The sequence below is a fragment of the Lonchura striata genome, chromosome 9 (assembly GCF_050655825.1).
Source record: "Lonchura striata isolate lonStrDom1 chromosome 9, ASM5065582v1, whole genome shotgun sequence".
NCBI lineage: Eukaryota > Metazoa > Chordata > Aves > Passeriformes > Estrildidae > Lonchura > Lonchura striata.
Window position 1 is genome coordinate 11,003,860 of NC_140711.1, and position 25,378 is coordinate 11,029,237.

At 39.5% G+C, this 25,378-nt stretch overlaps 2 long non-coding RNA genes across 25 annotated transcripts in view; one reads left to right on the forward strand and one right to left on the reverse strand.

Annotated features, from left to right (window-relative positions):
* LOC146766634 (uncharacterized) overlaps window positions 1–25,378 on the forward strand; it is a 113,365-nt gene that overhangs the window by 73,716 nt on the left and 14,271 nt on the right. For both annotated transcript variants that reach the window (XR_014957339.1, XR_014957340.1), the window contains exons 3-4: window positions 1–7,936; window positions 16,077–16,147. The exon at window positions 1–7,936 is cut by the window's left edge and continues 21,463 nt beyond it. This is a non-coding gene — a long non-coding RNA (uncharacterized LOC146766634). The remainder of the gene's footprint in view (window positions 7,937–16,076; window positions 16,148–25,378) is intronic.
* LOC110483645 (uncharacterized) overlaps window positions 1–25,378 on the reverse strand; it is a 192,923-nt gene that overhangs the window by 13,217 nt on the left and 154,328 nt on the right. For 18 of the 23 annotated variants that reach the window (XR_014957337.1, XR_014957326.1, XR_014957324.1 and 15 more), the window contains 3 exons: window positions 19,120–19,314; window positions 8,412–8,487; window positions 1–7,343 (listed from right to left, as the gene is read on the reverse strand). The exon at window positions 1–7,343 is cut by the window's left edge and continues 376 nt beyond it. This is a non-coding gene — a long non-coding RNA (uncharacterized LOC110483645). The remainder of the gene's footprint in view (window positions 7,344–8,411; window positions 8,488–19,119; window positions 19,315–25,378) is intronic. The other 5 variants (XR_014957327.1, XR_014957336.1, XR_014957331.1 and 2 more) reach the window with 5 other exon arrangements.

Sequence of the window (25,378 nt, forward strand, 5' to 3'; positions counted from 1 at the left end):
GGTGGTGGGAGAGCAGGGCAGAGGTTTGGTGTCTCTGTGTGTGTGTCTATAAAGGGTTGGAGGGGGGAGGAATGGGGAGTAAGGAAAAGCAACTGTGTAAAAGAGCATTTTTACCAGACAATGTCATAGTCTCAGTGACATGTAATGATGTTTAAATACCTTAGCCATTTTCCCCTGGTGATTGCTGCACTGGGTGCGTTCCGTGGGCCTATAGAGATATGTTTTTCAAAAATCAGGATGGAGTGAATGCCGTTCGTTGTTCTGGCTGCAAAATGTCAAACTGCAGTGGAAAGAAATACAGCATTGCAGTGGTGGTGCACTGAGGCCCCCGGTAGGAAAGCAGGAGCTATTAAGTGGAAAATTCCTGCAGAGGACGTGTTTCCATTTCTAATGCGAAGAAAGAGGGTGTTGTTTGAGGCTGGCAGGTCTGTGGAAAATACAGAAAACACAGGGAAGATGAGAAAATGACCTCATTGAACTCTGAGAACTTAAGCAAACAAACAGCTTCGGCCAATATACTACATTCTTCTGCCCAAACAACAAATTGACCTGTAAATTATATAATCCCCCACAAGCCCCCGTGCCTCATGTACATGTGGGGAGGGAGAAGGGGGCTGTTCACTGCAGGGGAAGGGAGTACAAGCCTTAAAACATGCTGCAGCAGGAAAGAATCTTGGGGTGAGCTGCCTGTGCTCCCCACAACACCACCTTCCACCCCAAATGGAGTCCTCACATGAGGTTCAGGTTTAACTGCGCTCTGAATACCAGCAGAATGATGGCACTAGTTGTTTATTATAGTCTGAACTATTTCAGTACAGCATAAATTTTCCATTTCAAAGGATCCTGAATGCCTTCAGGGAAGGGACTAGGTTTTGTGAGCAGAGGGTGGCCTCTGTAAAAGTTGGTGGGGGGTTCGTCTTAGGGATGGTTAAAACCACATTTTTGGAACCTGAGGGGGGGACTCTGGAATCCTGTTTAGGGGCTGTGTTTTCCCCTATAGAGGCCCCCTGTAGTGTTGACTTGGACTGCCTGAGTTACCATTTTATATCAACTGAACAAATCCTAGTGTAAAAATGCAGGGGCTAACCAAAGGCCATGGTTCTGCTGGGGTTGCTGCTGTTCCCCTGGCAGAAAAGGCAGATGTGTGCCAGCATCCCCAGCATCTGACTGTGCTGAAAGGTTTGAGTCATTGTATGACTGCTGGCCTCAGTGTTTTTCCAATAATTAATTAATTGAACATAATAGAAAAATATTAATAGGTAGAACAGCACATAAACCATAATTCAGAGTTAACAACAGTATTATGTACAAACCAGAAAGAGCTTTTCTGTTAATGGTACATTTGCTGTGGAAAGTTGTTCTCAGCTACCATGTAATTCCGATGTACCCTTTTAATGGGTACTCTTTTTTTCTTGTTAAAATCCTGTTGTCTCCCACTTGCAGCTGATTTTGAGCACAACCAGAACCTGCTCCACCATCCAGCCTTTTGCATGGACTCAGCCTCTCATAGACAAAGTTAGCTTTGAGCAATCCTTGCAGCTGTAAAGTCTACATGCTTTAAGGACAAGCATAAGTATAAACAGATAATGGGTTTGATCTTGCATCTTTAAAGCATATGCATAGGAATGTAGGAATGTGCAAAGTTCAAATATTAGCAGCAAAGAAGAAGCAGCTGACACAAGATTCACAAACTACAGGTGCACATTCAAATTTCATGTAAGCTGCTTTTTAATCTAATTGTTTGGTCCATTCTGTCATTGGGCACCACTAGCCATGAATGCACTGAGGGAGAATTCAGAAAAACCCAGCAGCTATAAAGATTTGATTAGATTCAGTACTCACGTTCCCTAAGCAAAACATTTTAGAGCAAGATAATGTGAATTACAAGATAAGTGCTGAAGAAAGACTATCCCAAACTCAATCCATAAATGCAACTCTTCCCTCTTGTAGGCTTTGAAAATGTAAATAACCATTCTTTCTTTTCCAGTTTGAGATCTTCCTGCATGTGGAGAAGACAAGGCAAAAAATTACAGAATTACATACTACCAAAAAATCTGTACATACAAGATTTTCAGCATTATTTTGTAGATATTATAAGTTGTTTGAAGAAAGATCAAAAAAGGCAGCTGAAGATGGGGGCATGTGGCTATATCAAATTAAATTCTCACACAGCTGTTGCGTATTGCTTTTCAAGGCTCCAGTTGCCACTTATTTCAGGTATGGAGGAGATAGTGTTGTGGTAATATGAAAAGGAAATAATTCTGATCTTTGCAGCTCAGATCTGAAAATCAATTTGCCTAGAATCCAGCACCATTTCAGTTTAACCCTAAATGCCTTCACCCCTGCAGCACAAGGGCCAAAGACATTCAGGAGCTCCACAGTGTTATGTTATTCCCTTTCTGGAAATGTTTAACCAGGGCAAACTATATAGTGCAGCATTTCTGCATGGTGCCATGGATTCTGTTTCTCTTTTCCTTGTACTGTGTAACTAAGGGGCACTGTAAGGGGTGCATAACTTACAGACTAGAACAGCTTTCTCCTCCACACTCTGACAGGAAATAAAAAGTGCCCAAAAAAATCAAGAGGAAAAACAAAGTCTATGAATGACAAAAAGAAGCACTGCCAAAACAAAAGTTTCCCACACCTAATAAAAGGAAAAAGTCAGATTTTTGCTCATCCTCACCTTGTGGTTGCAAATGGCAAAGGAAGAGGCAAGGAGTGCCCCATCATTAGGGCTCTGGAGCTTAGCAGCCATTGCAGGATTAACTCTTCTGAGGAGTGCAGGGCTTTGATTATGTTGCTTTTTATGGGTTTTTAATAGCTTCTTTGTCTTTTACATAGTGAACTCAGCTCATCTTGTAACTTCTGTTTTGCATTCAGTTTACAAGACTTGCGAATACCTAAAGAGACTCCTAAGAGATTATTTTAAATAAAAATATAGGTATATCTGGGTGATGAAATACAAACCTGAGCCAACAAGGTTGTAGGAAAACCACCTTCAGCTCCTGCCAATGCACCTCAGTGCTGCCCTACATAAAACTTTCAGAACTGTGCAGAAATGTCTGCACTTTCAGAATTGTGCAGAAACTAACTTGTGCAGGAGTTTCAGAAAGCAGAAACATAGGTAGTAGAATAAACAAAAAAAAAATAATGCTTGTGAGTTGTCCCTCTTTGCATCACAGTATCAAAAGTAATAGAGTAAAAGAGAAATCACTGATCAAGCTTAGGCTTTTATTTCTTTGTTCTTTTATTTTAAATCACAGGGTTTCATCACAGCTGGGAAATATGTGGTGTCAGCATTCCCAAGCTTTAGCACTGTCCTCTCATTCTGATCCTCGTGGAAATTGGACACTTGGCCTCTGAGCACTGAGGGAAGCACTGACTCTCCAGGATTCTACTATCACTGTGTCTGCTTTCCTAACTTTTATAAATCTAAGATCTTGAAAGAATTTTGAAATCAACTGGTGCAAGACCTGACTGTGAACCAATCTTCCTCGAAGTTTTTCAGTTCAGGAGACTCTCAGTGTGGACAACTGGAGGATGAGATCCCCAGGACATGACAAAGCCTAAAACTCACTGTTTTATCTGGATTCAGAAAAGCCCCTTGGCTTGTAGACCAATGGTTTCATACTGAGAGGGAAAAAAAAAAAAAAAAGGAAACATCACAACAGGATGTGTACACATCCTGTGGATAAAAGGTGTGTAATCTGCCCCAACACTGATCAGCTTAGGAGGCAATAAGAATTATCAGGTGTTCAGAAAATGTGCCTTGGGAAAGCAGTGAGCTTTTGCTTTTGCACTTGAGGGGCAGCTGCAAGGAGAAGGTAATCTGGGTTTTCCACATCTGATACAACTACACTTGGTTCAAAGAATATTAAGACAGAATTATCTTTGACCATATTAAAAACCTTATGTTGAGTGATAGGAGGGGGTACAAGCACAAAAGTGAAAACATTTCCCTGAATGCAAATCCTGCCACATACCAGAAGAAATACATAAATCAGCCAAAGTGTGGGTCAGTTTTTGATTAGCAAAGTGTTTGACTCAACAAGGGATGGAGTGCTGCTCAGTTACTTTTGACTCAACTGAGAAAACCATGGTGGTAGAATAGGCTAAATATTTGGGAGTGATGGCCCAATGGAAGGCTTTGGAAGGGTTGTTGTGCCAAATATCTATGGCACAATTGACCTCTTCAGAGACATTTAGCTATTTTTCTTACAGCAATTATCTGGCAGTAAGAAGTGCTAGATTAGATTTTCTGCAGATCTGATCTGTTGCAGTGCAAGAGCCTGGCCTTTACATTGAAACAAGATTAAAATTTACCTCTTCTGTTGAAATGGTCATTTGGAGTAAAGGTTCCTCCCACCAGTGAAGCAAATTAAATGGCATATGGGACAAAACAAAACTGATACTAAAGATCTGAGTCAAGATCAATCAACGATTTCTCTTATCAAAGTCTTAAGGAGATCTCCTTGGAGATAATTAATTTCTATAATGTACATTACTAAAAGAAATCCACAGGGTTCAGGGAGAAGCAAAAAGGGAGGCTTTTAATATACTCCCTTTTCTGCTTTTGGCTGTAATTCTCCTAAGTGATGGGTATGATGCTAAAGTCACTCTGTCCAGCATGGTGGGAATGTTACCCAGTGTCACTACAAGTATTTAGTCTGATCAGCCCCATAAGCCCCCCCACCACACAGAAACTAATTGTGAGGATTAGGGCACACCAAGACACTCAAGCTCCACTCCTGTGGGTTTGGGGAGAAACAACACATTTAAACATTCCAGCTACAGTTCCCTTGGCAACGTACATAACAACAACTCAGTAACATTATGAGTTTCTGTTTTCTTAACCCTTCTGGACATTGACTGAATGAATACTTCCTTGAGGAAACTGTTCAGTCAACCAGATATACTCAAACACACTTAAATCCAGCAGGCCTTTTCTCTTTAAAGAAACAACAGCTGTTGAATTCCGTGTCAAACTGATCTCCTCCCCTAGCATTAAAGGGTTTAATTCAAACACACACACACCATTAGCAAATCCTCCATGGAAGTCTGTATGAAAAAATACAGTAAAAACCAATCCCCAAATGTCAATATTTCATATCATTATGAAGTTGCTGTGGATCAGAGGACACAGAGAACAATACACGACATTCTATAAAGCACATAAGTACTCTTAAGAAACAAAACAATATTAGCATTTGTGTAGATTATAAAACATAATATTGTTCCTGACAGTAATAGGAACAATAATGTCTACAACGAGTTCATAATGATTTCTCTGGGAATTTAAAATACTTTGTAAATATTAACTAATACTATCAAATAATAAGATTTACACCATCTTTGTGAAATACATGAGATATGCCCCTGAGTTTGCTCCCCAGCTCAATGAACTGGAGCTTTCTGTGACGTTAAACACATCTGTTCCTCAGCAGTGACCATTCCTGTTGTGCAAAGGTTTGGAAGAGAAGCCACCCTCTGAATACTTGGGCAAGGTCACCACCTGCCCTCACAAAGAGCTGCTGTAGGTTTTGGGCTGTCATTAGTAGACAGAATTAATTAACATGCTTGTAAGGCCTCACTTAATAGCTGAAACTGTTATGGTACCCTACAGATTTATTTAAGAGACTTGTCTTTGCACTATTGTCTTCCTCAGAAGTTTAGATTTATGAAAGCATGAAAATCTTTACCCTGGAGATCTTTGCCCCAGGCTGAAATCAACAAATGATGTGTAGCAATTATCTGAAAAGAACTTACCTTTCTTTCTCAGTATACAAGAAGGGACCTGACCTAGCTTTTTAGGAGAGCAAGAAAAACCATCAGTACTGATGTCAAAATTATAACTATTCTTTTAACTAGTAGTGTACTGATGCACACTTACTTACACAAAGGAAGAGATTGAAGCTACAAAAGTAAATCAGGGATCAAGCATATGTTAGTACAGCCCAAACCAATCACAGTTCATATGCCAGCTTTTTCACCCTTTTCCTCTGTAAGCTTTAATTTTTGTTGTTTTCAAAAAGAGCCTGTGTAATCTTCCCTTGGATCTGCCCTGTGATGATGAGACACCTTGTCACATTTGTAGCTTCAAGCAGATATAAGAAAGAGTTAAGTACACCTGCAAAATGAAGGCTCTTTAGCCTTAAACATCTAAGGTTCCATTGATCCAGCACTGCTTTCCATGGAGAGTGCTTACCTTCTCTGCAGCAGCTCCTGTGTAAATCTCTGGGAAGCAGACCTCCCTCCTCACCACATCCCCACCCCCAGCCTTAGCTCACAACCATTTGTTAGAAGTTATGCAGCATCCTCACTAACAAACATGTGGTTGCCAGGGCATCCTTGCTCCCCAGCCAACTGCTATACTAAGGCTTTACTGGCAGCCATCCAGCTGTGCCTCATTTAGGAACCTCTGCAGCAGTAAGGGATGTGTTTTTCCTGTTTACAGGAGAAATAAGTCAGTTGGTTGATTGTCTCCTAAAGACCTGGATCATTTGGGGAAGCAGTAATTTCTCACAGCAGACTGTGAGACAGAACATTCCTCCATATTCTCTACAAACCAGAGTTGAAATCTTCCTGCAGTGATGTGGGATTTTTGCACAAGCCCAGCTAGAGCAGGTCCCAGACAGGTTGGTGAGCAGCACAGCCCAGCACAGAGCCTTGCATGGCAATGCCCCACACAGCTGGGCTGGCAACTCAGCACAGGCTCTGCAGTGGGGTGCTGTTATCTTGCCTGGGAGGAGAGAGGGAGCATCAGCAGCTACAAACCCCATTTCACTAAAGGTCACAGCAACATCAGTCCCAGCTAACCTTGCTCTCACTGTTGAGTTTTCTTGGTCAAATGCATCAAAGAACAAAGGATGGCACTGGATAGCCATGGAAGGGCCATGCTTGCCATTTCATTCAGTGCAGGTGACACCCAAAGATGCAGCAGTGCTACAGCTGATTCCAGGCTGGACTTCTGCCTGCCCAGCAGCCTGAGTGGGCATTGGTCACAGAAGCTGATGGCAGAGGACACGGTGCCAGCAGTGGGCATGGGCTGCTGCTATGGTGGGAGCTCATGTCCTCAGAGCAGCATCCAGGATGAATGAAAAACCAGAAGAGGATCAACAGATTTTGTTGCTCATGCCATAATTCTTCTGTCCTTAATGCTTTCAGGGTGTCACTGCTCTTTCATTTCTCATTCCTGGAACAATTAATGAGTTTCATTTGTGCCCTTAGCACTGTCTCGTGGTACCTTTCATGCAGTAGCATTCATGCAATAAGAGCTGGATGAAGAAAGGAGGGGAACATCCAGATGGAGATGAGATGTTTTGGATCACATATTCCTGCTGTCCCTAGAGGAGAACAAGGTTGCACACACTAAGGAAAGCTTAGGCCAAAAAATTTCAACAGGAGGTGAATGCCACCATCACTTCAGCTGTCACTCATAACTGGTACTTACATACCAGACCTTTTATCTGAGAATTAATTAAATATAAACTACATGAACCCTGAAACAGGCAAGTGGAAAGGGCAATGAATGTTTTTATTCTCAAGCTCTGAATTTTGAAAAGGCAAGAAGTAGATCCCTGTGCTTAAGACCATCAGAGCTTTACGAATTCAACTTTTGGAGGTCTCTTTACAACACTGAGCAATTTGTTTTAATAGTAACTATACCATTGTGCTAATTTGGGAAGCAGTTTACAGTCAAATCCTGGCACCCATTTTATCCATACTCCTCATGTGTCAGCTTACACTCTGGCTTTAGCCTGGGAGAAGCCAACAGGGAAAGTGAAAACAAGTTAAACACTGGGTTATATTTAAGGTTTCTCCCTGCAGGATGGATAAACCTCACTGAAATCACTGTTCTGAGGCTGCAGGCACAGCTATTGAGGACAGCCCAGATGCAAGCCAGGTCCCGTTTCCAAAGCACAGAGTGGATTAAAAGGTATGATTGCAGTTCTAGTTAGCAAAACTTTAACACAGGTTGTCACAGATGAGCTAAGAATGATATGCATTAATAGTACAACAGTAGAGACTTTTGCACTCTAAGGCTGCCTTTGCTATTGCTTCTGTGTGCTGTGTAATAGAAGTGGCTGATGCCAGACACATGCCCTACTTGTTAATGGGTTAAGTTAGGACATTGTCAATTTTCTACATCTTATATATCTATAAAAATATATACACATATAAAAATACATAAGGAATTACATATGTGTAGTGCTCCTGGCTGATAGCAACAGAACTATTTATGCTCTAGTCTTGTTGGGGGAAAGGACATTTTGTTTGCAATTCATTATGTCCCCAAAGAAGTAGTAAACACTGTATCTATGCTATGAAGTAAATATATAACAGGTCAGAAAAGCAATATAATTGCAAAAGAAGAGATGGCAGATGAATCACAGACCTGCATCAAGCCTTACCCTGATACCACCCAAGAAGGTCTGAGCATCAGTATTCAGCCCTCAGGATTGCACTTATAGTTTTAGCATTTCAGACCTAAGGAAAAGAAAGAAATAAAAGAAGGCAGGAATTTAGCTTTTGTTCACTGTGTGAAAGGGGAGTGTGTAGCTCCTCACACAGTCCCACAGGACATGCAGAATGCAGTGACTGCTCTATACAACCTTTCACTGGAAGAATGTGCAGGCAGCAAAAGTATTTGTGATACTAATTACAGATTAGAAAATACTCATTTAGGAAAATGTCCCTTGGCAGGGTATTTCAAAATAAACTAAACATATTCCTCTCCAAACTGATGGAAAGGGCTGTATTCCTCTATTTAGCTAGAGAAAAGGGGATTAAAAATGGGTTATTTGGGATGAAATGGGTTATAAAAATGAGACATAAAGCCCTTTACATCAGTACTGACAAAAGCCCAAATTAAAAAAATCGTCCTTTAGTTCAAAGACTGAAAAATAGCAGACATCTAGATGGAATAAAGGTTCATTTAATATAACAATCTATTCAAAAAATTGGCATTCATCTTCCTAAAATACAGCAATAAAAAAAGTCACTCTTTTTGTCACAATTAAAAAATAAAAGAAATTAAAATGTTATAACTAATATTATGGCTCAGTGGAATGCTACACATAGTTGCAGCACAGATTTTGCCACAAGACAGACTTTTTTGAAATTGAAGCAATATTTTGAGACCATATTGCACCCAAGCCTAAAACTTGGAACATTTTGACTAGTTTCATTTTGCATGAGCCTTATCAGAGTAGCAAAAAACATCAAAGGTAAATTAATATCTGGAAATTCCTGTGTAACTTAAGAGTTTTGCTGAAGAAAAGCCATGCACACAGCACGAGCTGGTATTAATAAGTGTACAAAAGAATGCATTATCCCTTGCAGTATATATATATATAAATGTTGGCTATACCTATGGGTTTTTGGAAGTAGTGTTGTCATGGTTACCATTCAGCTGTCTTTATGTTTTAATATGCCTTGTTTTGTAAGGTTGAGGTTCAATTCAAGTTCATGTGAAGCAAATAAACTGAGGTTTTCAGACGTGGTCTCTGACTTAATGTGCCTTGTTTTCTGAGAGGCCAACTTGCAGTACTTTTGGCATGACTTTAAGAGATGTCAAGCACCCTCAGATGCAGCAGAAGCCAATGCTCCGTGTGCAGTGACTGAGTCATGAATAATCTGCCAAGCTGCACAGTCCATGTCAGTCTTCTTTTGCAAGGTTATAAACCTGTTTCAGGTAGTCTGGGGAAATGTTTCTGTGCTCCTGCAGGCCAAACCTACCTCTTTTAGACACTAACTGAACAGCGTGTCATTCTCTCAGCAGCCTTTTATTTATTTGTCTGAAGCTACAGGAATGCCTGACTGTAATGTAAAACATAAGCTCAATTCCTATGTGTAACATCAATATTCCAATACCTTTGGTCCATTGAAACATAAAACTCCATTTCCCCTTTCCTTTTGTAAATTTCCTCATGTTCAAATGTTGGGGGTGGATGGGTGTAATATGCAATTTGCCTTTTTTAGTTCATTAAAGAGCTGGCGTTTCAGCTCCACTTGAAAGAGAGACTCTGCAATAAACTAAAAAAGAAAGAAAACTGAAAAAAACCCAAACCCCCAAAACAAAACAATCAAAACAAAAACAGAATCAAAACCCAACAAAAACCCAAGCAAACAAAAATCACCTCCTGTCCAGAGCAATTGAGCATTATCTCAGCTCTGTGTGGGGTTTGATTGTCAATCTCAAAGAGACAAACCGACTGGTAAATGCTTTTTGCTTTTCTATGGAAGCAGAAGAACCTGCTCCTCAGAGTAGCCTTTTTACCTTATTAGCCTTAAGAAAAACCTTTTCACAACCTCCAGCAAGCCACCTGGATCTGCAGAAGACTCCAGAAATGGCTCTCACCTTGCTTTCCCTTTAGCTGAGCAACCTGGCAAGGAGGTGTTGATAATTTCTGTGGTGCGGTGCACAGAAGTGAAACCTGCTGACAGGTAGCTTTGTGGTAACACTCCAGTATGCCCAAGAGCATATTACACCCAATTTAAAACTCATTTAAATATTGTCTACTTTTCTCTTTGGTATAAAATTGGGAAAGAAAGGGGTAGGGACGAAAGAAAGTTCTAGAGCAGTGTCTCTGTGTTCTAGGTTAATCTCATACATAGTCTTTCAGCTTTTAGATTTTGACTCCTGTTCTCTCAAGAGTGGGCAGAGGCAAGCTAGCTGCACACACTCTGTTCCCCATGGCAGGTCTTGCTCTGTCTTGAGCACTCATATTCTCCTAGGAGTACTCAAAGACTGGTTTGTTTTGCTCTTGATTGATGTCTTTGGTTTGCTTTGTTTCCCTGGGGACATCCCTCTGCAGTGGGGTGTAGAATCATCTCTTTTCAGATTGCCTCTATGCATCCACACATCCCACAGGTGCATAGGATGCAGTTGTTTAAAAAAATCCTGCCTTTTCCAAGAGCTCCAGAAGATTTCTGAGGCACCAATTTAGCCAAAAGAGAAAGTTCAAAGTGTAGGGCACAAAATGCAGAATGAACCACAAAGAGAGCCAGGTTTGCCCTTGTGTTGTACGAATCTGTGCACGGTCCCCACACACCTGTGTGTACACAGACAGCTGGGGATGTAGGAGTCACATCTGATGGCATTGTCACAGAGGGACTTAATGAATGTTATCATGGGCTATAGAAAACAGACTCCCACCCCCTCACCTGTGTTTATTCAATTTATTAATTTCCCATTCTTCTAGCTTTCAGGGACCTATTCAGACAAATAACTAGTTGATATGCCATTATATGTGTGCATTTATAATTAGACATACTCAATCCTATATTTTTTAATCAGCCATCTCAACCTTATTTCATTATTTGATTTCAAAGTGTGAGTTTTTTCTGTCTGTTCACCTGTTCTGATACTAAATGGGCCAGTAAATTATAAGCTTTATCTCCTAAACCCTACAGTTAATCATCAGAGAGCTGAAGATGAATTCAGCAAATTGGATTGAAGGAGGCCTTCTTGGCCCCTGTTTCCAATTGCAGGGTATGTTCAGATGAGTGGAAAATATTTGCTGTTAACCCCAGTGCAGAGTTTCCAGTTGGTTGCACAGGAGATCCACTTCCATTCACTTGATGGTGTGGTCTGTGGGAGGAGGAAGAGAGCTCTGAGGAGCTCCTGTTTGTTATGCTGTGGGCTCTGGGGCCTGGAGCTGTGCAAAACAGCATTTGAAATGTCACTTTCTAGGTCATAAGCTCAATTCTAGGCTGCCTTTGAAGAGCAAGCTCACCTGCTTTGCACTGTGCTAACAATGAAGTGATCAAGGGCTGGCACTGCAGGGTCAGCCTTGTCCTCCAGTGAGTAAGTTCAGGTCTCCATGTGTGAGAATGTTTTTATCACAATCCCCAGCTTTTTAACAGGTTATTAGCAAAGCACCAGCAGGGGGTCTGAAAAATGAAAACTACTTTTTGATATGTTCATTAAAATCAAATAATTATTTATAGTTTTACTGATCAAACTCTCTACTTAAAAAAAAAAAAAAAAAAGTCCTCATTCTGCCTGCTTGATATTAAATGGTAAAGCAGCATAGGAGTGAAAATACTCTGGAGCCCTTTATCATCTTCATTATCTTCACTGGTGAAGTGAGTGAGTGAGTGGAGAGGTGTGAAATTCCAGCAGAGAGGAACATGCTGTTTTAAGAGGAAGTGCTGACATGCAGGCTACAATTAGACAAAAAATGACTGCTGACATTTAAAAATCATTACAGAGAGGAAATTGTGAGTGTAATTATGTCATCATTGACACTGTTCAAGTGTGCTGATGCATTTTTGCTGATCAAAATCAAGTGTTTATATTTGTAAATAGAATGCACTTAGCAACTCTATCAATGAAAATGTTCTAGCCAAGAACTACAGAAAATGAAGCCAAGTTACTCTCACAAAACTTATTTTTTCCTTATTATTGATTTTCAGGATTTTGATCTGAGAATAATTTCTTTGTAATAGAATTGTTTCTTATTATTTAGTATTTTGGATGACTGATTGAGGCTTCTTTGTAGGGTTGCTTTGGTTTGGTCTGATTTTTTGCACAGAACAATAGGAATGGCCATTCTAGAGCAAGTCAAAAGACCATTTTGCAAATATGTATCCTGTATGACACAGTGGCCATCACTGGAGGCCTACAGAAGAATATAAGAGAACAGTAAATATATAATTATATTAGCTATACCAGTCTCACAGTTTCCAAAATCTGCTGCTCAGGGACTTCAGAGACTACTCCAAAAAATCAGGATAATGAAGTCTCTCTGACTGGCTTTAGAAATAGTCTGATACCGGAGTCAGTGCAAAGGGAGACATGATGTCAGCAGGAGGCAAAATATGTAAATGTTATCATTTACTTGGAGGAGTTTGTTGACTGTGCAAATACTGGATTTTTGGCACTGCATTATTTAACACAGTGCTGCCTTCAGCCCTGTCACAAGTCCTTTACCTATGACATATGTCACTCGATGACAGGGAAGAGTGACCAATCTATGATAGACACAAATGCTCAATTCAGAATGGGCAAAATATGTGAAGGAGTATGTTTCTGGCTGAGCCCAAAACTGAACAATTTTTTAATCTTAGAGATTTTTAGTATTATATATAAATGCACTTTATAAATGTGCAAGCAGAACTGCTTACAAAGGCTCGTGATGGAAGAAAAGAAAGGTCTTGGCTTCTAAACTGAAATACCCCCAAAAAATGTCTAAAAATGCTAGTTCTCCTCTTGATGGCATTTTGTTCACAGCATTCTGGAACATGTTTATGGTGGAAATTAAGGAAAAGACAAAAAGTGTGAACAAGATAAAGGATGCTTAATAAGGAGGTTCTCTATATTATCAACATAGTTATTTTTGAAGGCTGTGGCAGAGACAAAAATATGAATATTGAATGTCAGCTACTCAGGTTCAAATTAACTATTTCTCAGCCTGCATCTACTGAGCTCCAAAATTCTCCTCAGTATGTCATTGCTATTTTTATAAGAATTGCTTTGTCTGTGCCTTTTCTTCCAGTTTTTTAGGGGTTTTATTCTGTCCTCACTTTATTGACTTTGCCCTTTGGGAAGGAGTTTTTTTGCAATCCACCTATTAATTTTCTGGGTGTCCTCCTGCAGCCAACTTTACTTCTTTTGACATTGGGTCCATCAGTTTCCATCAGTGTCCCTGTTGTCTGGATGTCAAAACATATATCCAGTCAAATCGTGTTAGCAGAATAATGTCAAGCAACTCTATAGTCACCACATCAGCGAAAGAGCTGCTTTCATGATGTCATTTTATGATTGGATGAATACTTAATTCATTTTTAGAGTTATAAGGACTTCCCTGTCAAAACACAGGATCCTTTGTGCCATAGAAATGATAGAAATCAGTAGTTAGGGAACAATCCACACTGGGTGTCTTGGGAGAGACCAGTCCCACAGGTATTTCAGATGACTGCTTATTGCAGCAGGGAATACTGAAGAACTCATCAAAGAGGGGGCCACAGAAATATGTAATAGGGCTTCATTAGAGCATAAAAATATGACAGAAAGGATAGTGTTATGTTACTGTGATTTCTATTATAACATTTATTTGTAGGCTCCTTTCATCTTTATCTCCCTTTTCACTAATTCAGACCTTTTTAGATTTTTTTTTTTTTTCCTTTGGAATCAGTATTTTCCATAGGTCTCCTTAGTGGAAAGCTTATTTAATTACAGATTTTAACAAGCTAAAGAAAATATCTTTTCCCAGTTTTCCGCTTGTTTTTGAAAGACAGAAATAAAAAAAATTCTTTTTTCTCTGCACATTAAATTGGTGACACATACCTAATCTGTTTACAAACATCTTTCCAGAATGGCTGAACTCTGAAACTCAGCCATATCTCATAAATAGTGCTTTTAATCTATCTCTAAGCATATTTTAAAAACATCACTTTGTCTGAAATGTTGATAAACACAAGAATGACAGAGCATTGTTGATTATCAGGACTGTAAAGTAATTAGATCCCCACTCCTACCAAAGGGAGGAAAAGACAAATCAGCACCAATGAACTACGCTGAGCCCACCCACAAGTGAGAAATTCAGCACCAGTTCAAGATCTGACCCCAAAAGCAGTAGTGGGAGGGCCTGTAAGAGACCCTCTGGATTCTCAGCAGTGAATCAAATTTACATGCTGCCTTTGCTTTTAACTTAATGATGGTGAAGTTTTGTAGGAGATTTTATTTTATTTATAATTCTTAATTTTAGGCTTTTGTTAAGACCAGGAGGAGTATTCCATAACATCCAGAAAAAATATACCCACCTGCACTTCTGAAGACCTAAGGTCTAACCTGAATCTTCCTTGAACTACCTCTTTGAACACCTAGAATCTTTCAGTCCCTGGTGTTAGCCCTACAAAAGCTCCTGGCCTCTGTAACAAAGCAGTCTGGGCTCCCTTTGCATCAGCTGACAAACACAAGTGGTCTTGGGCTCAGAGTCTTGATGGGTGCTTTGCATGAGGCAGAAGGGAAAAAAATCCCACTTCCCAAATGAGACACTGCATCAGCACAGTTATTAGAGAAAATATGGTAAGCCATAAAAAAAGGAAGTCCTTGGAGACTGAAGGGTGTCTCCTTATACTGTCTGCCTTGCACAATATTCTGTATAGTTTATGTTTTCATTGCAAAACAATTTGTCAGCATCTTATTTGCCAAGACATTGTCACTATAACATAATGCAAGTCATGAGCTGCTGTCTGACAGCCCAATACTGTAAGCTGTGTCCTTTTATGCATTAAGGACTACTTCAACGATAAAAATAAAAATATCTATTTTCCCAGCAGTTCCTCAGACTGCTCACACAGTGAGGTGTGACCTGCAGAAGTTCCATGACAATGAGTAAATTGAAAGACACCTGCAGTGTTGTTTTCTTGCATTGAGTATTAGCAACAAAGCCAGTGCAAAGCAGTAGCAGTGCTCAGAAGAGTGATTCTAACTGAAGGACTTTGGGTACAGCAGTAGGAGAGACCATGGAGCAGTTACAATAATCACTGCCATCTCTTATCTGTTCTGATTGCATGGAAGGATCTGCCCTGTCACCTCTCAGACAGGGACCACATTTTAAGCCCTTTAACCTCCCTTGTGAGTAAGTATCTATCAAATCTGTCTTCTTTCATCACAACATCAAGGTACAGGATCTACCAATGCAATTAAATAAGACTGGAAAATCATTAAAACAATGGAGTTCTACTGCTTCATGCAAATGCTACGTGTTCAGTAATAGCAAGAGAAAAGGGTGTTGCTTCATTTTAGTAAAATATACTCTAATAAGAATTATTGCTTGATCCATTCAATTTTGAAAGGCTTCAGCTGATCCTCCAACTAAGTTACACTGTCATAAATGAGACTACAGCTGTCTCCAAATCTGTTCAGTCTTAGAAAACCATGCATATAACATGCTCTTTATATATACAATGACTTAAATTAATATATGGCCAAAATGTAGATAAAAACATGCAGCAGCAAGTACAATGGCCACTGCGGGTAAAAGAAGAACAACTTAAAATGGAATAATATGGTTTATCAGCTAAAGATCTGCAATTTTTAAAAACTACATTCTTTTCCCTTACAGCAAAGTACAACCAAAAAGAATATCTGGAAATCTGAAAATATGGAAGCAGAATAACAATCCATCAAAGAATGGTAAGAAAGGAAAAAGTTATTATCCAAATTTCATTGTAGTAACATTTTTGATTCTGAAAATATTGGCACACTTAAGTTTTATTAATTAAACTTCGTTATACATGTGAAATGAATTATGCAACCTGTAAATCTTAATTACATTGTTAATTGCAATAACATTATGATCACTTTGTGATGCCTTAAATCAGTCAAACATGTTTCTCAATTTTGTAGTTGATCAGAGCTCATGGCATTTTGAATATAACACACTGCTTGTACATTTTAACAGAATTTATATCATTAATTATAATATTTTGATTAGAGTTTTAAACACTAGTATCCATAGACCAGAAAAACACAGCAGTGGTTTTTTTTTCTGGATGCAATATGATTTTAACACTTCATGCAGCAAATGCTTCTGGTTAAACAATTGGTATTAATTATGCAAACATGCATCATTCATGCACTGGGGGTTTATGTCCATCACAACAGTGAAGCAGCTTCAGACTGAGACAGAGATGCAGCTGGCAGAAGCAGCACCTGTAGTGAAACAGCTCAGGAGACTCAGGTGTTGTCATGCCAGGGCATTTGTAAACCTGTTCACTGTGCTCTGAAAATGTCAGTATTTAGAGACATTGAGACCCTGCATCAATTTTACGCCAGATGAGTGTCTGGCTTCTCTTAGCATCAGTTCAGCCTCAAGTAATTAATTTAATTATATCAAGTAATTAATTTAATTATAAGTAGCCTCAGCTACTTGCAATTAAATGTTGAAAGCAGTCACTGGCATGTCTGGTGAAAGCAGCCCTGCAAGAGGGACTGAAAAAGCCATAGTATCCCATAATCAGGGTGAGGCTTCATCTAAAGTCCCAGGCTCCAGGTTGAGCACATGAAATCCAGAAAGTTGTTAAATGACAGGACAGATTGCTGTTAGAAGAACCAGACTGCTCTGAGAAGAACCAGAAATCTAGAAAACACAGCTTAAAAGGTAAGATTGAATAATTAGAGATAATTAGTGTGAAGAAGAGATACCTGGGATAACAGTCTGCATACACAGAAAAGGTTGGTATAAAATGAAGGAATTAGCTTGGCAGAAAAATGAAAATGGCACAATTGGCAGCAAGAAAGAATTGTACTGGACATTATTAGGAAAAGCTTTGTAATGCTAAGAACCAGCCCAGACACAGCTTGCTCTTTGCAAAGCTATGGAGACACTCTCTCACCAGGGTTTTAAGAACAGACTGGACTAATGGCAATCAGAAATGAAGCAGATATGGCTGGGTCTATGCTAGGGCAGTCCTTAAATGACCTCTTACATCCTCAGCATGTTAGGTTTTCTAGGATGCAGGAAGTGCTTCACGGTGCTGCTAATCTGGAAATTCTTGCAAGAACTGGCATTCTGTAATGCTCTGCACTATAGGAGAAGATGGTTTTCCTGTCGGGACAATCCACAGCTCCCTAAGGAGTCTGCTGAACTGTGGTGCTTCCCTGGGCAGTGGCTGCTGCCATCAATCTCATACTTATGCCCAGTATCCAGCTCTGGATTATATTATTAAATAAGCCTGTAGTACAAACCTTCTAAACACCCCAAGCATAGTCAGACCTTACCCTGAAGTGTGAGTCACAACTTACAAATACAAAATATTAATTTTCTATCAGCTTTAGTGATATCCAATGAAGTTTGAATAGTTTTCTAACTGACTGAGGCATGAAAAAGCCAGACTGTCCTCTCATCACAGAAAGATAAATCACAAGTGACTCCACACAAAGGTGTGCACTCTTAGAGGCAAAACTGGTGTAGGGTGGGGGACCTTCACCAGAGCCTGTTTGCTGCTGTGAAAGGGTGGGACACAGCAGATCCTTTGCAGCCCTGGTTCTGGTGAAAGATTTCATTGTGCTCTTCAAGTTTGCTACTCTACAAGGCAAAGTTCAGGTTGTGCTTCAGTGGGATCTGAGAAGCCAATTCATGCACTGTGCTTTGTGTCTATTTTAAGACAGGGCTCTTCCCTAGCCTGCCTTACAGTACTGAGCCAAATTCCCTTCCAAGCTGCATTCAAATGTACCTCTTGGGCTAAAGAATTTAGTAAGAAAAATAAATCAAAAATTAAAAAAAAAAAGGCAAAGACAAATTAATAAGAAGGCTTAAAAATAAAAAATGTCTCAGTTTTGTTTTGGTTTTTTTTTTTTTTTTTTCCATCTGCATTCATTTCAGTATTTCAGGAGACTGATTTAGGGCAGAAAGTTTATAGGTATTGCAAACAATTCCCTGGCATCTCTCTTTTTTCTTCTTTAAGAGAATGTCTAACTTCCTAAACAACTCCAGCGCTGATCACAGGAAAGACCCGCCAACCTACTCCTGTTGCTGGTTGGGTGATTTTGTGCTTTATTTCACTGCAGCTGAACATCTCTGTCTCCGTCAGATGCTTCTCAGCAGTCTCTTTGTACATGAGTTTATAGAAAAGCTTTTCAAATCATTGAAAGTAGAGTAAGTAGGAATATGCCATGAGTGTACTTGTAGGTAAAATTAAGAAATATTCTGGTTTGATTTCTGAAGGTTGGCTACAAGCCCTGCAGCTGAAATTCTCTAAATATGCTTTGAAAATAAAAAATACTCACTAAACGCCTCTTGAAAGAGTAAATAGTCAAAGCAGCTTTGAGCTTCATTTTGTGCTTCACTTGCAAATAGTTATGTGACCCAGCCTCACACCTCAGCCTCTAACTCTGCAACAGGTCACCCCAGCATAGTGTTACAGGCCTTAACCTTGCCCTGCCATTCATGCTTAATGTGGTCACGGCTTGATTTCTTATGGCACGCTAGGACTCCTGGCCAAATTTCATTGCTAACAGGGAAAAAAAGTCACACTGACAAACTGAACGTTTCCAGTGCAATTACAGGAAGGCAGAGTGGCTTTTCACTCCAAAAACACATCCATCCACACACAAATACATGTGTATACAGACAGACAAACTCATATGTGTGTATAATATCTTGCCTTTATGGTGCACTTAAAAGTTGCTCTTCTGAGAGAAAAGCAGGCATTCCCCTTGTCAGAGAGCTGCAACTCTGCCAGTCAGTCAGTCTGAGAACGCCAAGTGAGCCACTGGAGACGTGGGATCTTTCAGCTGCACAGCATCCCATTCATCAAATGCTTCAGCAATGTAATATGTAAAGCTGGAAAAAACAGAAGCTGCACATGCAAGAGGAATCAATTAGCAGGAACACCCATATAGGAAAAAAGGCCTGCACAGAATCACCATGTTGCCATTTTGAATTTCCTAAAGCTACCTCCTCCCTTCTTTTGGGTGATCTTGGAACACATTATGTAATTTGGATGAGAGGACTGAAGTGTTCTAATCCCCTAATTAGCACTGATAATTTAATAGAACACTGCAGAATTTAATGTCACTAGGTAGCACTAAGCACAAAGTTGGCATTATATCCTTTTCTCCACTCCCCTGCCCCACCAAAAATTTCAGATATGGCAAGCCTCAATGTTAGGAAAGAGGCTTTTATAGTTTGCAAATAGTTTCCATCTGGAAGAAGGCGCACCCAACAGAATTCAAACAATGCACACTGCAATCTCAGTTACAGTGGCATAAATTAGGATCAATTCCACTGAGGTCAGAACAGTTATATCTGGGAGACACGTGAGGATTGAGGCTAACTAACTGCAGGAGAGTCAGTTCTCATCTCCTCTCCCATAAGTCAGGCTGGCCCTAGTTTCCAGTTGGACTCTGTCCACATAGTGGGCCAAACCTGGCTTTAAATGTCAAGAGAATAAATGTGGAGATACTGATTTTACTGGAGCTATTCCCAATTACAGTAGTGCAAAGTTTGACCCAGAGACTATTTTTATAGATTCAGGCACTGAGCAGTTGACATCCCATCATACTCTGGCCTTGCTGGACTGGAACGTTCAGAGTACAAAGGCATTTCTGTGTGATCTGGAGTACCATGTTTCAGAGCCATGTTTGATCACAATTATTTCTCACTTGGATGAAGGCAGCAATTCCCAAAATAAAGTGCACATGTGGAGCACACTTATCTACCTAGTTCCTCTCCTCCCCCAGGAATATTTTTCGACTTGTTAACTACTGGAACCTGATCCTCATGTAATACAGGAAATGTGTAAGGGTGATACCAAGGACCTTAGCAAAGTGCAAGCTGTGAATAGCCCTGCTGAAGCTGAGCAGCCAGAAAAGACAAAAATGTTGGCATGCCAGCTGTTGAGTGCTACTGCAGGTGAATGGCTTTTAGAAACATTTAAACCAGTTGGAGTATAAACAGGCCAACCCTCACTAATGGTAAAAAGGTAAGAAAGAAGGTAATAAAGCATAAGAAGTGCAGTGACCACATAGAGTGACACGAACAGCAAAGAGTTTTCCTTTGATGGGAGGAAGGCAGAGCTCAGCAAGAGGCTACAGAAACACTGGTGTGAGCTGTAGGGGAGATATGGGTACTCCAGGAATACTCTCCTGGGTGGAGAGGAGGAAGAACACCAGCTCAGAGCCTGAGGTCTGTCTTCCCACCTCTTCTCCCAGAGGGGTAAATGTGGCTCTGCACAGCTGAGTGCCCCTTAGGGCAGCAATTATAAAGGAAGTGAGAATGGTAGTTGTATATAAACATGGCACGATTAAGAATTCTTTCCCATTATTTAAGGTTGAACTGATGCAGAGTTTAATGAACCACTGCTGTCTGACAAATAATAAATACACCACACAAATGAATTTCAGGGTTAGTGAGACTCTTCATGGATTTGAATGGAATTTAGCAAATAGTCTCAGATGAAACAATGCAGAAAAAAAATCTAAAATGTCAAAGCACTTCATTTTAGTGCTTTCAAAATGGAGTGGTTCATTTTAGAACTGCCAAAACACTTTCAAAAACGTTCAAAACAAGCTTTTAATCTGTCCATTTTTAAATTGCTCTAAATTTTAAAAGGAAAGAGAAAAAGCTTTTAAAAACATGAAACAGCCCAAAACCAAAAATTAAATCATTCTTTTGAAGTAAAACTAAATATTTTGGATTGCAAAAATTAATACTTTTCTTGAGTATTTTTTTATTTTTCCAGCTGTATTTCAAAACTCAGTTTGACCAAAACTAAAATGCAATTCTGAAAAAAAAATAGTTGTTGGAACCATTAACAAATATCTATAGACTCAGGGAGTAGTTTGGGTTGGAAGGGACCTTTAAGGGCCATCTATTCCACCCCTCTGCAATACACAGAGACCTCTCCAACAAACCAGGCTGCTCAGAGCCCCATCCAACCTGACCTGGAGTGTTTCCAGGGATGGAGCACCTCTCTGTGCAACCCATGCCAGTGTTTTGCCACCTTTGTTGTAAAAAACTTCTTTCTAATCTAAATTCAAGCATTACCAAGCTTCTGTTCTTGGTAATCTACTGCCCAATTAATGTCTCTGAGTTTACTGGAGCAGAGTGAGGCCCATTACTTTCCATAAACTATTTGAGCTTATTGATCTGTTTTTAATTGGAAAATCTGAAAATATTTGGTTTTATAACAGTAAAATAACAAAGGTTCCATCTGCAAACTCACAGTAAAAAACATGAAGCATGCAAATGGTAGGTTTAAGTATTTGAAGATATGACTGCTCTCTGCAGTGCTGTATCAGAATCTTTGTCTGCTTAACCTGATCGTGGAGCTTTTTTCCAGCCCAAGGCCCTTGAGCATCCCCACTGCCCTGTCTTGCTTGCAGGCAGCTCCAGGCCTTGCAGAAGGGTTGGAGTGGGATATCAGCTACAGCCCAGTTCTGTTCCACAGCAGCGCTGCTGTCACATGCGCTCCCGTCCCACTCAAACTCAGCCACACAAGACACTGAAAATGTGGCACTTGTGAGCCCCTCACAGAGAGCATGGGAATGAAGCACCAAATCCCATGCTCCTGAGAGGATCAATACTTTCAGCCAGAAATACTTGGCTTGCAGGTGTTTGGCTGTCTGATGAATAGCTCTAATTTTCTACAGAAAGCAGATACTTTTTTTTGTGGAAAAAATATGCTCACAAACTTTTCCTTTAAGGAACAGATGGAAATGGAAAATTTTTAACCTATAAGATACAGCAACATGTGTAGTTTCCACACACCCCTCAATCTTTCCTGCATGTTCATTGATTTGTCCTGCTACAGGAAATTGCAATAAGGGTGATTGGCTTCGAGCCCAAAACATTGTCCAGTTTCTCAAGCTCTATCAATGGGCCTATCAATGATGTTTCCATGTGTGGACCTTGACTTTTCTCAAATAGCAGTCCTGTTAGAGGTAGAACAACATGCTACTGTACTGCATGTCACTGGATACTATGATCGCATTCCTATGCTGGCCAAAGGGAGGAGAAGGGTATTTGCAAGGCCCTGTAGGCACAAAGAACCCAGAACAGTTCCCCAGGAAAGGGGAGTCAGGTTTTGTAGCTATCTGAGGCATGAAATGTTTTATTAGCAACACACATATGCAGACATTCTAGACTTTATTTGCTTCCAAAATAAAAAGACATATTATTGCAATAGCAAAAGAAATTCATCTGTGTTTGAGTTTTGTTATGATTTGAGCAAAAGGAAGGAAATCCAGGGTCAGAGATCACTCCCTCCCTACTGTTTATCACAACAGGTTACCATCTTTAATTTGACCAACTTTGTCATATTTTAGGCTTGATCCTTAACTTTGAAGTTTTTCCCCTTTCTGGAATTAAGCCAGAACCACAAAATATTTGAAAACACAGGGCTTGATGGAATTGAATATAGTTTTTCTCTGTGAAAGTAATACCAAACTAAAAGTGTTTTCCCTCTCAAAAGATGCCTTTAAAATTGACGTTTCCTTCATATTTATATTGGCTCTGGTTATTAGATAAAAACTATAGGAAATGTATTGCAAAATCTTATTTTTAAAAGACAAATAAGGAAACTAAATTTAATTTTTTTTTCAACTATATCCTGCATTATTTTATAAATGCTTTCCAGATTTGGCTTGACACTATTACACATTTCAGGATTATCTGAAAGTTAATTCAATGATACCTTACTTTGGCCCTCCTTTTTAGCTTTTTGATGTACCATTGTTAATTGATTTTAGTGTTCTCTTCAGGAATATTTGATACAAAATCATAAGGTTGAAGATCAAAATCAAAAATACATATATACGCAAATGTACAAATCTATACGTATGAACACATATATATGTAGTCCACAGAAATTACTCATAAAAATGCAATGTGTTCCAGCCAAGCAGCCAACTACAATAAACACATCATTCATTACTTTAAAGTCCTACTGACTTTAGCGATAATTTTTCCTGAATAATGAATGTACATTCTAGACACAGTAAAACTTCAGGAGTTTAACAAAATATTTTAATAGAGCTATGCTGAAAATAAAGATAATTCCACAGAGGGAGGTTTCAGTGGCTGATATGGAGGGAGGAAATTTTCATATCAATAAATATGGTGGCATCTGCCAGGTAAAATGTTGCAATAATACTCTGGGTGTCCTCTTCAAGTCCTCTTCCCAGCTTCTGACCTTGCCTTGCTTTGATCTCAGGTGGAAATTGTGCTCCTAAGGCTGAGCCAGACTGCTCACCCAGATGTCACCCTGTCCACAGTGCTTCTCTAATGTGGGCTAGCAGCAGTCCATGGCAATGATTTATTATAAACTAGGTGCAATTGAAGTTCTCTTGTCCTTTGGGAAATATTTGTAGGTAGAGACTGTTATGTAGCATCTCTAGTGTCCCAGTATCCATATGCAGGATAAATTAGTTGAAAAACTATTCCCTGACTCTGCATTTACACAGGAGTCTTCTTGGCAGAAAAGATTGTTTACTTATTTGTAGCAGTATAGCAAGACCTTTCCCCTCTTGGTTGCAAGCTTTAGCCAGCAGATGAGAACTATAAGCAACTTCAAATTAATATTTGTACCAAGCTCATTTATGGCTGAATTAAATTACAGCTTCCAAAATGAATGTCAGAATTAGCTTCTTTGTACTGTGCTTCATTGGCACTGTTATATTGATATTTATGGTATCAGGCCTCAGGTTCATTTTGACATACAGAGCTCTCCTCTGGTGTCACCAGGCAAGTTACTCTCTGGAATACTATGAATCACATGGACACGTAGTGATATTCAGGTGGAACTCCAGAAAATCAGCTCCAAACAATTCTGTGGATTAACTTCTTCAGATAATGGGTAATGATGCTCCATTCTAGCAGAAGCAAAAATGTTTCTGAGAAAAAAAATTAAACCACATGAATTGTCTTTTTTTCATTATGGACAGCTGTATAATGTCTCCTTGCATTGTTTTTTAAGAGCTCTGGGCTGGTCTGTTATTTGTGAAAATGGTTCCATGTTATTTTCTTCATAGCTTTTGTGTGTGAGAACCTAGGACTAACACCATTATATTTTTTGCCCTTTAGTGAAGATGTCCCTACCGGAGGAGAATTCTGGAGTAAATAGAACAAAAATAAGCAAAACATTTGCAGGTCATCACTTTGGTTCTGATTTTTTAAAAAAAATGTGGATCAGAAACATTGTAGTCAGATTTATTGCAATCCATCTCCAGTAAAATAATGAAAAAATACTCACTCAATTAAAAGTGTCAGAATTCAAACTAAATGTAATTCATAAAAAATGGTTCGGTTAGCTGAATCCATGGTGTGACAGCAACAGCTGTAATAGGAATCAGCCATACTATGAATTTTTTTCCTTTCAGAGAATTCACAATGTGTTTTTAATTAGAAGGAATCCAATTTTCAAAAACCATGTCAGGTTTCTGTGCAATCAGTCTGCCACTACCTGGTCCAGTAATTATTTAAAAATTAAGGATGACCAGTGACCCAGGGCTTCAAATTCCAAGCCAGGGATAGTTTCTTCTCCAACATTTCAAGTTTTCCAGGGGAAAAGGTATCCTCAAATTAAAAATATTTGACAGACTGTAAATGAGAAGGTCTCAATAATGCCTAACTACTACAACCACTAAAAGTTGCCAGGCTCAGAGCTGAACTGCATGGCTTTCATGCAAAAATTGTAATTTTTTCACCTCTAAACTGAAAGAGGGTGGGGATTCAATATTTTCTCATATTTTTTTCCTAGATAAAAGGGATTTCCAAGGGTTTGGCTTCAGTTCTAAGTAGACAAAAGGAAGTGAAATGCATTTTCTAACCAAATTGCACAGTGGTATTTGTGAGGTACATGGTAAAGTTAAGCAATTGAGTCAATTTCTTGGCTGCAAGATTCTCATCTGAGGGTGACTTAC